This window comes from Halichoerus grypus, chromosome 5, assembly GCF_964656455.1.
Source record: "Halichoerus grypus chromosome 5, mHalGry1.hap1.1, whole genome shotgun sequence".
Classification (NCBI taxonomy): Eukaryota; Metazoa; Chordata; class Mammalia; order Carnivora; family Phocidae; genus Halichoerus; species Halichoerus grypus.
Window position 1 is genome coordinate 79,474,919 of NC_135716.1, and position 16,113 is coordinate 79,491,031.

Here is a 16,113-nt window from a genome sequence, read left to right on the forward strand (position 1 = left end):
CTGTGTCTCTATAGTATTACAGTCACATTTGCAAAAATCCTGAATTTAGCCAGGAAGCAATTTTTAATACATTATACAAGGTTTTCCATAAAGATCCTTTTATTTATATACATTAATGAGACGATACACATAAGGCACTCTTCTAATGTTAATTAAATTTTCCAAGTATACTATTTATAGTTTTGATTCTGGTTTTGATCAAGGTTGTATTCCTAAAGATGTACTTTATGTTACAAAGTTTTAGGTTTTGTTAAATAAAGAAACTAGGAATGTTAGGTATATTAAGTTTTGGATTAAATCTTACATTCAAATTGGGTGAAACTTTACAGTATATTATCCCTAGGACATTTTTCTTCAGCAATTAAAATAAGAATGCTGAGAATAGCATCAACCATTCATTTAATAATATTCTAATTGGCTGCTATGAAATTTGAAAGGTATTGGGAACCCAAGTATGACAACCCTGACTCAAGCAACTTAATGAATATTATAGTGTTTTCCAAAATTATTTTTGGTTAGCTTACAAAAAAATAGTATGGAAATAGTTAAGTTTTTGGAAATAGTTTCAAACTATCTTGAAAATAGTGTTTTCAAGGAAGTCCAGCAGAAAAGAATTAACGTTCACACTGCACTTTGGCCCTCATCTGGCTCTTCTGAGTGAGTTTGATGTAGCTGTTTTGCTGAAAGAACTCTGTTCCTAGCTAGGCAAGGTCAAATGGCTTCACCATATGGTGTTTCATGAGCAAGTTTGCCTCTCCTGAATATCAGAAGAAAAATCTGACCTGCTATTGTCACAAGGAAGGCTGTCAACTGAGGCTTCCATCAGGATGTCTCACACTTTTGGCTTTGCGATTTCAGAAAAACTCATTTTCCCTTGTTGGTAATCTCAACTACATACATGACCTTTTCCTGAATGTAAACCATCATATAACTTGGAGCATATATGTATCACACATTCTCTGGAGATTAAAATTCCAGCAAGAAATACATGTATTTTTTATAAAAGCAAGTCTTGTTCAAATTTATAAAATCTGTTTCAAATTCATAATATTTGTCAAAGATGATTTCTATAGATTCCCATCCATTGCCACTCAAAGCTTGCATGTAATATGAATAATACAGTAATTATGGTAAAAAACTATGGCACATTTAGGTGTTTAATTCATTTTGAATTTATGTTTGTGTATGGTGTAAGAAAGTGATCCAGTTTCATTCTTTTTCATGTTGCTGTCCAGTTTTCCCAACACCATTTTTTGAAAAGACATTCTTTTTCCCAGTAGATATTCTTTACCACTTTGTTTCCATATAGTTGTGGTTTCATTTTTGGGTTTTCTATTCTGTTCTATTGAACTATGTGAGGCCTGAAACCATAAAAATTCTGGAAGATAACACAGGCAGTAACTTCTTTGACATTAGCTATATCAACTTCTTTTTAGATATGTCTCCTGAGGCAAAGGAAACAAAGGCAAAAATGAACTACTGGGACTTCATCAAAATATAAAGGTTCTGCACAGCAAAGGAAACAACCAACAAAACTAAAAGGCAAACCTACCGAATGGGAGAATATATTTGTTAATGATATATCTGATATAGGGTTAGTAGCCAAGATCTATAAAGAACTTATACAACTCAACACCTCAAAATGATTAATCCAGTTCAAAAAATAGGCAGAAGACATGAACAGACATCTTTCCAAAGAAGACATACAGATGCCCAACAGACACATGAAAAGATGCTTAACATCAGTCATCATCAGGGAAATGAAAATCAAAACTACAATGAGGTATCACTTCCACTGTCAGAATGTTTAAAATCAACAACACAAGAAACAACAGACGTTGGTGAGGATGTGGAGAAAGGAGAACCCTTGTATACTGTTGGTGGGAGTGTAAGATGGTGCAGCAACACATAGTGGAGTATTACTCAGCCATGAAAAGAATGAAGTCTTGCCATTTGCAATGACATGAATAGGGCTAGAAAGTATCATGCTAAGCAAAATAAGTCAGAGAAAGATAATCTTATAATCATATAGTATGATTTCACTCTATGTGGAATATAAGAAACAAAATAAATAAGCAAAGGGGAAAAAAAAAAAAGAGACAGAGGGGCAAACCAAGAAACAGACTCTAAAAAAAAAAAAAGAGCAGTTGAAAACCTTCAAAACTTACTAGTCATAAATACACTTAAAAGTTCTAAAATTAGGGGTACCTGGCTGGCTCAGTCCGAGGAGTTTGTGACTCTTGATCTCAGGGTCATGAGTTCAAGCCCCTCGTTGGGGGTGGAGATTATGTAAATAAATAAAACTAAGGAAAAAGAAGCTCAAATTATTCCTTATAAATTTATTTGAAGGTAGTGTATTATCAGTAAAATGGTCCACAGAAAGCATTGTTGTGTGGTGGCAAAAGGAACATTTTGTTCCTCAGAATAAAGTCAGCTACTCTTGTATAAGTTATAATAAAATAATTTACTCTCCAAAAAAACAAAACAAAACAAAAAAACACTGTCACTTTTTCTTAGTACAAAACTTATTAAAAGTCACTTTAATTTTGTCCTTCATTTAATTAAAAAGAATCAAGCAATCAATTTGAGCCTATTAGCTTTTTAAATTGGTTTATTAGTGAATTTCATAGTCTATAATAAAGAAATTTCTTTTATTTATTATTATGGGAAGTAAGAGAAAAAATTTTTTAAAATGTTGATGAAGTTGAAACAGCAATATATGTTTATTTTTTGTAGATCTTGATCTCCATTTACTGGTCAATTGACTATAATCTTACATCATTTGCCAAAGCTCTATTTCAAACTAAAGTGTAATTAGTGAACCCCAAAATTGTTTATGTATCCAACTGTTTCCATAATTTTGCAATAATTTCTCATAACATCCTTGCCAAAATATTATGAAATGTTTTTGAATTAGACAAAGGTATTCATTTGAGAAATATTTATTGATATGGCAACCATCATGCTTCTCCTATTCTAGTAGACTTTTAAATACTACTCTTTTTCAATCAGCCTTAAATATTATATTTTAGGGTTGTATTGCCATTCTTTATAACAATTTGTTTAACATTTGACTAATTATTATAACGCTCATATTATTCTATTCTGAGAAATGGTTGAACCGGATACCTAATTATTTTTAATAAAATTTAAAATATTTGTATATCCTGGTTAAAGAATACTCTGAGATATAGGACCTGGGAGATTTGAGAAGAAATCTGATGTGAAACACCTATAGTATAATTTTTCTTTGATTTAGGTATACATTCATTTCTATAGAAGTGTACTAGAAAGAAATAGATGAGTTAAAAATAAAAAACTAAGAACAATTGTTTAAAGACAAAAAGGGAAAGTGGAACACATAAGAGATACAGAGGACAGAAGAAGATCTTATTTTTTTTAAGATTTTATTTATTTATTTGAAAGAGAGAGAGAGAGAGCACTAGCAGGGAGAGGGGCAAAGGGAGAGGGAGAAGCAGATTCCCCACTGAGCAGGGAGCCAGACGTGGGACTCAATCCCAGGACCCCAGGATCATGACCTGAGCTGAAAGCAGACACTTAACCGACTGAGCCACCCATCCGCCCCAGAAGAATATCTTATGTGCATAATAAGGGTCTTGGAAGAGGCAGCTAGAATGGGACAAAAAAATAATTGAAGAGACAAAGAGGAATATCTTCCTAATATAAAACATCAACTGATACATTTAAGAAGACATACGAACCAATACAAAATATATTCAAAGAAAACCACACATAAGCACATCAGAGTTAAATTTCTAAAAAAAAAAAGAAATTAAAGAAATTCTCAAGAAAGTCAAGGGGAAAGAAGGAAAGTCATATTCAAAAAAGGAAGTTAGACTAGTTTAATTCTCAAAAATAATAATATAAGCCAGAAGAGAACAAAACTATATCTCAAAGTGCTGAAAAGAAAACAGAACAAACTGGAATTTAAGACAATTGTCCCATAAGGAAGATGAAATAGACATTTTAAAATAAATGAAAACTCTCAGAAATGGGTACAAGCAACAAGAAAATAATAAACTACAATCAGTTTTGAGAGAAATTAAGAAAATTACAACTAAATTGTTTGTGATAGCATGTTTATGGATTAGAACACTTAATATGCTAATTCTTTCCAATGGAACCCACAGACAAAATGCAATCCTCATCAAATTCCAACAGAAAATATAATTTAAAAAAACCCATAAATTCATTAACTCACTGTTCTGGAAGTAAGAAGTCCTAAAATCAAGGTATCACTAGAGCTGCATTTCTTTTAGAGGCTCTGAGACAATTCATTTCCTTGCCTTTTCCCAGCTTTTAGAGGTCATCTACACTCCTTGATTCATGGTATCATATTGCACCAATATGGTCTTTTATTGTCACATCTCCTTCTCTGACCTGCTTTTCCTCTCTTCCTCATGTAAGCACCCTTGTGATTACATTGGACCAACACAGGTAATCCAGGATAATCTCCCTTTTTAAAAAATCTTTAATTTAATCACATCTGAAAGTCCTTTTTGCCATGTAAAGTAACATATTTATAGGTTCTGGGAATTAGAATGTGTACATATGCTCTTAACTACAGAGAACAAACTGATAGCTACCAGAGGGGATGTGGATGCGGGCATGGGTTAAACAGGTGATAAGGATTAAGAAGTGCACTTGTGATGAGCACCGGTTATCGTATGGAAGTATTGAATCACTAAATTGTACACCTGAAACTAATATTTCACTGTATGTTAACTAACTAGAATTTATTTATTTTTTTTGAAAGTTTTAGGGGTGCCTGGCTAGCCCAGTCAGCAGAGCACACAAGAATAAAAACTTCAAAAAAAAAAAAAAAAAGAATATCTATATATGTGGCGAGACCATAACTTGGGAGGGTCTGCTTTCTACATTCCAAGACTTTATTATAAATTCTAGAATTCTAGATAGTATGGAATTAGTGCAAAGTACACCAAGTAAAAAAGTACAGAAAATGAAGCAGAACAGCAAGTCCCCAAACAGACACACATATTTGAACACTTAATTTGTGACAATGGTAGTTGTATACAGCAGTGTGCCAAAGATGACGTTCATTAAAAAAAATGTGTTATCAATAGAATACCATTATGAAAAGAGTGAAATAAACCCAACTACACAGATCACTAAGAATCAAACACTGGTAGAATGAAAATCTAATTTTTGAAATGCAAAATAGTGAAGTTTCTAGAAGATAATACAGTTAAAAATCCTCATGATCTTAGGGTAGGATAATGTTTCTTTACTTGGGCATAAAAGGCACTATCAATATAGGAAAATATTGGTGGATTAATATTAATAACTTAAAAGTATTTCTCAATCTCTTTAGTAATCATGATAACTAAAACTATAATGAGATATCATGCTACATCATCAAAATGGATAAATTAAATAGCAAGGGTGGGAAAGGCTGTTTATTAATTAGGAATACTCAAACACTAAGGTAAGTGTAAATCAGTACAGACTCTCAGGAATTATGTCCTAAATTTGAATATACACACAGCAATGATTCAGGAATCCCTTTCTTAGTTTTATACCCAAGAAAAACACACAAATAAATTCACCAACAGACAAGGGTAAGGATGTTTCTATCAGCATTTTTTCTAAAAGCTAAAACAGATTATAATCCAAATATCTATCAAATGTACAAAGGTTAAATAAATTGTAGTCAAATCGTGCAATTGAATACTATACAGTAATGAAAATGAATGCACTTCAACCACATATACAATATGTATAAATCTCAAGAAATATAATATTGAGTGAAAGAAGCCAGAAACAAAATAATGCACATTTTATGATCCCCTAAAAACTAGTAGAATAGAGGTTTATAAGTTATATTAGTAGGTACTTTCAGGGAGGACAAAGGCCCAGTGATTGGTATGATAATTTCTTGAATACTGTCATATCCAATATCTTGGGCTGGATACTGGTTTCCCAAGATGATAATTCATTAAACTGTATGGTTGTATTTTGTGCTCCTTTTTTGTACCTGTTTATATATTTTAGTAAAAATATTTTTGAATGATTTTTAGAATGGTGAAATTGTAGTTTTTTCACTTTTTATATTTTTAAATAGTTATATTTTTTGTAGAACTAATTAAATTTAGAGAAAAGCATATAACATTTAAGCATATAACATTTATATTCATACATACCCAACTCCGCACACATAATACTCAATGAATATGAAAATATTTCAGACAAAACATAACCATAACATGGCAGAAATCTAGACATTTATCTCTCATTTGGGAAATATTATGCACAGGCAAACACAATATTTTCCATAATTATATTGTTTCCCAGGCAATGAGACAAGGAAAAACACTGTGTGTAATGAATACACCAGCAATTTTTAGCACTAAGGCAAGAACTCATATATCATGGTGAGATTCATGTCCCTTGTGAAATATAACAGAAAGGAAGTATTTTGATCAAGACTATTCTAAAAATAATCTGACTCATTGACTTTTATTACAATATGTATTTATAATAACAATATATCATTTATTATTATAAACAAATGCAGCTCTGTTAAGGAAAACAAAACTACTTAGTAATTTGTTGGCAAACAAGTAAGAAGTAGATTAAATAAAAGGGGCAAATATGCAGACATTTTTCACTAAAAAACAGTAGAAAGGCAAAATGACAATAGGATTAGTCTAGAATAGTTCAGGAAAGGCAATCTGGGTAGATAGTAGGATAATATTAAATACAAAAATTTAGAATAGTAAAAAAATATGATAATTACAAAAAAAGCTAGTAGAAATTGCAAATGATTGGTAACATGGACTTTATACCATGGTGCTTCTTAAGAAAGCAAGAGTAAGCTAGACGGGTCCAAGTCTTGCTTTTCAGTGCAGTTTTAGGAGGAAAAATTTTGCCCTGCTACTACAATTCTGGGGTGAGCATCATTAAGACTGTAAAATTTTAGTTAACATAGTGAGAGGGACGGTGAAAAGAGAGCAAATTTTGGTGGAAGATGGCAGAGTAAGAAGGGGAAAGAAAATATTTGTTGCTTGTTTAGTACTTGGCAGTATTTTATTTAACAAAAAAGTAATAACAAGTAAAGTAACACTATATTAATTATAAATCTATATTTGAGACATTTATAAAATTTTCAGTTTTTACATTTTAAGGTCATAAATAAAAAAAGTTAGAGATTAAAAAAAAATTCAGAAGTGACAAACAATAGAGAACATCAGTGAAACCAAGAATTTGTTATTTGAAAGCTTAACAAAATTAGCAAATCTTTATCTAGATTGACTAAGAAAAAAGAGAAGATCAATTAAAATCAGAAATGAAAGAGAAAATAGTACAACTGATTTTACAGAAATAAAAATAATTATAAGAGAATACTAGGAAAAATTCTATTCCAACAAATTAGAAAACCTACATGAAATGAATAAATTACTAGAAACATACAGCCCACCACAACTGAATTGTTAAAAAAAAAAAAAGGATAATCTGTACAGATCTATAACTACTAAGGTAATTGGATCTATAATCAAAAACCCAACAAAGAAAAGTCCAGAACAAGATGGCTTCACTGGTGAATGCTATCAAACATTTAATGAAGAATTAATATCAATTATCAAACCCTTCAAAAATATTTAAGAAAAAGAAGCACTTCCAAACTCATTCTAAGGAGCATTATCCTGTTATCAAAGCCAGACAAAGACACTGCAAGCAAACTACAGACCAATGTCCATGTAAATATGGATGCAAAAATCTTCAAGAAAATACTAGCAAACAGAACTCAACAACACAGTAAAAAATTATACACCATGATTAAGTGGGTTTATTCCTGGAATTCATGAATGGTTCAACATATATAAATCAATAAATATAATATACCACATTGGCAGAATAAAGAAGAAAAACCATATGATTATCTCAAATGATGCAGAAAAAAATTGGCAACATTCAATACCCTTTTATAATAAAAACACTCAATGAACCAAGACTGGAAAAATATTAACATAACAAATATCGCTTATGGAAAGCTCACAGCTCACATTATACTCAATGGTGAAAGGCTGAAAATTTTCCTTTAAGATCAGGAATAAAACAAGGATGCCTGCGACTAACACTTCTATTTGATAAAGTACTAGAAGCCTAGCCAGAGTAATTACACAAGAAAAAGAAATATAAAACATTCAAATTGTCCAAATTGGAATGAAAGAAATAAAATTTTCCAACAAATTCTTATAGAATCCTAAAGATTTTACCAAAAAAACCTCATAGAACTAATGAAAGAATTTAGCAAAGATTCAGGACAGATTCAGATTTAAGATGTGTGAGATGTGTGTAAGGATCACTTGTGTTTCTATTTACTAATAATGAACATTCTGAAACAGAATTAAGAAACAATTAAATCTACAATGGTACGAAAAAGAATAAAACACTTAGGGATCAACCTAATCAAAGAGGCAAAAGACTTGTACAGGCAAAATTGCAAAAGGTTTTTGAAAGAAATTTAAAAAGACACAAAGACATCTTGTGTACAGGAATCAGAAGACTTAGTATCATTAGGACATAAATACTATACAAAGTGAGCTACAGATTCAATGCAATCCCTATCAAAATCCCAAGGCTGTTTTTGCAGAAAAAGAAAAATTCCTCCTAAAACATATGGAATCTCAAGGGCTTCTAAATAGCCAAAGTGATCTTGAAAAACAAAAAACAAGTTTAGAGGTTTTACATTTTTCTTATTTCAAAATTTATTACAAATCTACAATAATCAAAACAGTTGTCATACTTGCTTAAAAAGAGAAATACCAATAGAATAGGATAGGATCCATAAGCAGAAATAAACCTTCACCTATATAGTTAAATAATTTTTGACAAGGATGCAAAACTATTCAATGAGGAGAGAATAGTAGTTTCATCAAATAAACATTGTGAAAACTGTATATTCACATGCAATAGAATGAAGTTGGACCTTCACCTTGCACTATATACAAAATTTAACTCAAAATGAGTCAAACATCTCACCATAAAAGCTAAAACTATAAAAATTTTAGAAGAAAATATAGGTAAAAAACTTCATGAATTTGGATTTTGGAGCAATTTCTTGAATATAACACCAAAAGTAAAGATAACAAAGGAATAAATAGATAAGTTGGACTATATAAAAATTAGAAATATCTGTGTATCAAAGGACAATAAATGGAGTGATAAAGCAGTTAATGGAATTGAAGTAAGAACTTGTGAATCATTATTAATATCTAGAATATAAAAAGAAGAAGAATTCAACAACAACAAAAAGCAAATAGCCTGATTAAAAAGTCAGCAAAGAACTTGAATAGCTATTTCTCCAAAAGGCATAAATTGGTTCATAAGTATATGATAAAGAAGTGGCTAATTATCAGGGAAATGCAAATCAAAACCACAATGAGATACTACTTCACATCGTTTAGAATGGCTATCATCAGAAAACAGAAAGTAACAAATTTTGGAGATGATATGGAGAAATTGGTACCCTCATACACTATTATTGGTGGGAATGTAAAATGGTACAGATGCTATCAAAGACAATGGGACATTCTTCAAAAGATGAAAAATAGAATCACCATATGACCCAGCTATTTGACTTATGGGTATATATCCAAAAGTATTGAAACCTGGGTCTCTAAGACACACTTGCACACACACCCATGTTCACACAGCATTATTCATAATAGCTGAAGGTGGAAGCAACCCAAGTGTCCACTGATGGATGATTAGATAAACAAAATGTGGTATATTCATAAAATGGAATATTTTTCAGCCTAAAAGAGGGTGAAAATTCTGGCACATGTTATGACATAGATGAACCTTGAGAACATTATGCTAAGTGAAATAAATCAGTCACAAAAACACAAATACTGTATGGTCTTATGTATACAAGGTCTCTGAAATAGTCTGATTTATAGAGATGGGAAGTAAAATGGTGGTTGGGGCTGGAAGAGGGAGGAAAGGGGAGTTTTTTAATGGGTATGGAGTTTAAATCATAAAGATAAAAAGTTTTGGAGATTCCTTGTACAACAACATGAATGCAGTTAACACTACTGAACCATACACTTAAAAATAACTACTATGGTAAATTTTATGTTATGTATATTTTACCACAACTAAAAATTAAAAAAATAGATTGTCCTAATATATAATTTCAAAGGTACAGTTGAGTGACTTGCATTTATAAGATTATTCTCAGAGTACTTATTTAAAGTTAGTCAACTTTCAGAATAAAAAAGTTAATAAAATTCATACATTTTGCTAGATTTAAAAAAATCCTTAGGATAATGACATGTCTAATGTATGGTAAAGCATAACTTTAGATTTAGAATATTACACTGATTTGTTAAAGACTTCTATAACTTCTCATAAATGAAAAAAGCTTATAGTAAAAAAATAAAAATTTTAAATTTATTTACATATCAGTAAAGTTTTATTATATATATGTTTATATATATTTACATACACACTTTTTGCAATTTGTATGTATAAGTATATATGTATATTGTAATTTATAGTATAATGATTTCTTTGAAGAATACATAATTTTACATTCACATGCATAATCCAAGGTTAAATAGATTTAAGGAACTACTTCTGATTACAGCTGATATGTGTTAACAAGGGATTTAACAGAAATCCCATTATTGCAATTGCTCTGCATAATGGTATTTTCTTTGCATTATTTAAATTGACTTGCAGGTTTGATGTATTCTTTCTTCCATTAAGTTTTCTAGTAAAGTGAAATAAGCAAACAAATAATCACTAAAATAGGGCACACTTGAATACATAAAAAAAGTGCCTATATATTTGCAAAGCAATCACTTTTATTTTTTTTTTTTTGTAAACTATGATAGGCTTATTTATTCATGGACATAGAATCTCTTCATGGCAATTACATCAATATGGAAGATACTTGTTATAATTTATTTTTATAACTTCTTAATACTTAAGCAAAATTATAAGTTATTCTCAGAAAGATCAAATATTAATTCAGATGAAAGTAAAGACAGTATAATTCTAATTATAGCAGTAAACTTTTTATTGTATTCACATTGAGTTCAAGCCAATTTCTTTCATACAGATATAATTTAGTTTACCTTTTAGTTTAGTTTACTAAACTGCAATAAATTTATTTTATAGAAATTAACTTTGTAAATGTCAGTTGCTCAATTACAATTTTATGTATAAATTGCATTTCCCTGCTTTTGTCTTTTCTAAAATGTTTCTTTTCTTTCTTTCTTTCTTTTTTTTTTTTTTTTTTTTTGAGATGTAGAGAGTGTGAGTGGGGGCAGATAGGGGAAGAGGGAGAGAGAGACTCTTAAGCAGCCTGTATGCCCAGCTTGGAACACAAAGCAGGGCTTGATCTTACGACTTGGAGATCATGACTTGAGCTCAAGTCAAGAGTTGGACACTTAAGCGACTGAGCCACCGAGGCACCCCTTCTAAAATTTTTCTTGTCTTTTCTAAACTTTCAGTCTATAAGATCATTTTATTTTTTTAATCATTGAAGTCACACTTAAGAGAAGCCTAATGATGTGGATTAACAGTGATTGTGCTGTCAGTTAAAATATATTGAGTGTTCAGTACGTGACCTCTTTAATACCCATCACCAGGCTAACCCATGCCTCCACCCCCCTCCCCTCTAGAACCCTCAGTTTGTTTCTCAGAGTCCATAGTGTCTCCTGGGTCGTCTCACCCTCCAATCTACCCCCCTTCATTTTTCCCTTCCTACTATCTTCTTTTTTTTAAACATATAATGTATTATTTGTTTCAGAAGTACAGGTCTGTGATTCAACAACAAAAAAATAAAATATATTGAGTGTTTATATATGTCAGGCCTGATTAAAGATATATTATTTTACAAAATAAGAAACTAAGATAAGAGACAATAGTTACTTATAACTTTCTTAAAAGACCCAGCTAGTAATTAACATTGCTGGTTTCAAACCCAGGTCTGTTTGACTTCAAAGTGGAAACATTAGCCAATTTGGTATATTTAGATAGAAATTGTGAACCATTGGAAACTGAGACAGGGCCACATGACCAACCCCAGCAAGATGTGGTAAATTTTAGGTGAAGGCCTTTTTAAATTTGAAATATACTCAAGATCCTACGCATCTTGAGTTACCTTGGGTTATCTTCCCAACTGCCAAGTTTATCATTTGTCTTCAATGAATCCTGGCTCCTGTCTACATCTCCACATCCACAAACTGTCTTTCCTGGAAACAATACTAATCATAAGAATATGTGATTGCATATAGTAGACCTGAGGTAGTTTATCAGCAAATATACTTGAGGATAGAATAACAAAAGGGGTTGAGGAGAACAAGGAGAAAATAGTAAAGAAGGGGAAAAAAAAGATAACAAAAATTAAAGAGTGTAATTTTTCTATTTTCTCCAATAAATCGATTAAGTCACTTTGTATAAAACAAACAAATTGTATTTTGGTAAGAAATCTTGCAATCTGTTTACATTTTCTTGTGATTTTGGTTAGTTAATAAATAATACTCTCCGCCCCCCCAGCACCAAATTTAGAAATCAATGGAAAAATAGATACAAGGACCTTAGAGATGCAAAGAAGAGCAACATCTTTATTAGTAGGGCTGACTTTGGAACTTAGGCAAGAATCATGTCCTTGCTGGGCTTCCTCACACTGCATTTAAGCACACTTTCCTCCCTAGTCACTGAAATGAACAGAGAATTCTGGGCTTTAGGGACAGGTTGCCTATAGCACAGATACCAACAGAGCAGAGATACACCCCGTAGATATACAAAGGAGGGAGGGACAGAAAAGGAGAGACTGGGTTGAGCCAAGCACACTCAGTTTCTTCTCTAAATGGACCAGCCATTAAGATATAGGGATATATCAGGCAAATGAGGAGACAAATCAGTGTTAATATTCAGTTGACAACTTCTCGTGGATTCTTTAGTGAGGCTCAATAATGGAATTTCCCTTTCAACACATTCTATTTTAACATTAACCTATTAGAATCATATCATCTTAATATATTTAATAAATTGGAAATATATGATGTCATTTTCATAAGACATTTCTCAGCTCTTTTTAATGAATTGAGTCACTTAGAGCCAAGTCAATATTATTGTGAGTTATTTTTCATCAAGGAGTTTGAATATCATAATTCATAATTTTAGTAAATAACTATTTTTTATTGAAGAGAAAATAATCTTCAACCACCTGAAACTAATATAACACTGTATGCTACCTAACTGGAATTAAAATAAAAACTTAAAAAATGGGCACTGGGTGTTATATGCAACTAATGAATCATTGAACATTATATCAAAATCTAAAGATGTACTATATGTTGGCTAATTGAATTTAAATAAAAAATATAAATAAAGTAAAATAAAATACAAAAAATATGGACTTCGATGGTCAAAATTATATGCTCAAGATTTTCAGTCAACATTGGAACTATTTAAATTTTTTTTTCTTTTAATAAACATAATCCATGTCCTCTTCATTAGGTAGAAGCAGTCTGAAAATCAATGATATTATGCAAAGATATTGAATAACTGTAGACAACCCCACCTTTTTGGTAATATGTATATAAAAAGTGCTAACCTATTTTCATGTAACAAGATGTAATGGTCACTCAGCAACTGTATTTTCAGAGCACCTGTGTGAACAGTAGCCTATTCTTCCAGGTACTTCATTAACGACATTTTGTACTAACTCCTTTTAGAGACTACAAACCTCTGACTTTAGTTATTCTTGGCTTCCCAGAGCTGAATATGAGTGTCTAGGTCTGCACAAAAAAAACCATGAACCAGATTTGGTCTGCAGGCCATAGATTGCTTGAAGGGAAGAAATAGCTAGCATTAATAGTCTTTGCAATTTTTTTTAAAGAAAAGAGTGGAATTTAATCTTTATTTACAGGACACTGCAAGAGAGGAGATTCCACATAGAAATAAGAAACCCACTGAGAGGAGAAGCTTCATACAGGTTGTACAGTTTGGAACTGGTCAAGTAGAGTTTCGTTGTAAAAAGTGCTACAATAACAAAACACATTTAAAAAGAGTTCTTAGTAGAGAAACAGTAAGACAAACTTCTACCAAACAGAGTACACAACAAACAACTTTCTGCCTCAGCTGTACCATCTAAAAGTTAAAAGTCCTGGGAGTGCCATCCTGAACTTGGAACGTATAGCCTTCAGAGGTAGTTTCTGGCACAACATTCTGATCTTCCTCTTCCTCTACAGAGAAATACTTCTCAATCAACTTTAATGAAGCTTTGTACACAGACTCATTTTCATGGCTCTGTAGAGCTTCAATTTTGTCCAAACCTCCACATTCTTCAATCATTATACTAAGTTTCTCAGTTTCACCTAGTTTCTCAGCAGCCTGAAAGATGTTTGAAATGGCATCCAGAATAACCAGAATAATTTTGGCATCTTTTGCAGTTAAGAGGTTCATCAATGGTTCTATTATGCCACAATGAACGAGGTATACAATCTGTTCAACTGTCCCACCACTTGTATAGTTGAGCACAGCCCAGACAGCTTCCTTTTGTGTTTTAAAGTCTGCCTTAGAGAGAACACCAACGAGGAATGGGACTAATCCATGATTCACAACTTGCTGTATCTGGTCCTGGCAACCAGCTGTGATGTTTGACATTGTCCATGTAGCTTCCTTCTGAATATTAGTTTTGGGGTTCGTTAGGAGGCTGGGAAAAACAGCAAGTGCCCCTGCATCTATTACAACCTGAGTCTGTTCATCTGTCCCAGTGAAAATATTTCCTATGGCTCTTAGCTCAGGAGTCACAATGGGCAATTCAGTAGCTCCTAGAAGCTTCACAAGCTGGGGCACAACTCTTATTTTCACAACCATTTCAATCCATTCATTTGGACCATCAGTAAGGTAGGAAATGGCCCAGCAGGTATTTGCCAATACTTCTGGATCATTATGATGCAGGAGACGAACTAAGGTAGGAAGAATCTGCTCAACAGCATCTAATGGGGTGCAGGATTCTTGTTGCAACAAAGGTTTGAAAGTGTCCAAGTAAGGTTACATAAGTAACCACATGCTACAAATGACATATCAGGAACTGCAAGGAGAGCCAATATTGGGTCATCTGCACCATACTTGATAACCAAGTCTCGAAAAACTGAACCATCACCTGCAATGTTTCCTAGAGCCCATACAGCTTGTTCACTGATGTAGGCATGGGAAAATGCCAACAGAGAAATGAATGCTGGGATAGCACCTCCATCTATCACAGCTTTGGTCTGTTCTGACATCCCAGAAGCAATGTTAGTGAGAGCCCAAACAGATTCAAACTGAACGGGACTACAATCAGTTCTGCCCAAGAAGGACACAAATTTTGGAATCAAACCAGCCCGGATTATGTTGTCTATGGGGGCTGTTTTTCCCTAGAAAGCAGTTTCCTAGCAGCTTGAGTAGCCTGGAGCTGGCTTTCCAAATTCTTGCTATTTATGCCTTTGACAATGTCATCAACAGACCAATTTACAGTGCCCTGGTTGTTGCGGTTTTCCTGTATTGAAGAGGTAACATCATCAGGAAACAAGCTTACGTTTCTCCTTTTCAGCATCTGGTCATCCTTCTTAGCTTTCCTCAGCTCCACATGAACTTCTATTTGATGTCGCCTCATTTCTGTACTGTCTTTCCCTGTGTTCTTGGATCTGTTAAGGCGGGCGGCTTGTGAATTAGCATTTTCATTGGTGGACATGGTTATGAGACAAAGGGAGAAAGCTACACGGCCAGCTCAGGCTTCCACAAGAGGCAGTCCGGAGCATGCAGGCTGCGGGTCAGCTGCCCTCAAAACATCCACCATGGATCACCCCAAAGACGGTGTTATAGTCTTTGCATTTTAATGGAATCTAATTTACAGATAGCAATTAAGTGAACTTTTTAAAAAGTATAAATGTCTCAAGCCCCCTGCTGATGTGGTATCAAGAAAGCCTTAATAAGGGAACCAGGACTTCCATTCCTGCTGGGTAGTAAAAAGACTCCAGCCTCACAGTTTCAATGGAGATCACATGGGTGGTGTGAACTTTTACTCCAATCTGATGGCATGAGAAATTCTTCCCTGTCCCCACAGGG

At 32.7% G+C, this 16,113-nt stretch overlaps 1 pseudogene; it reads right to left on the reverse strand.

Annotated features, from left to right (window-relative positions):
- Window positions 1-13,895: 13,895 nt before the first annotated feature.
- Window positions 13,896-15,849, reverse strand: LOC118549876 (importin subunit alpha-1 pseudogene; annotated as a pseudogene).
- Window positions 15,850-16,113: the final 264 nt, after the last annotated feature.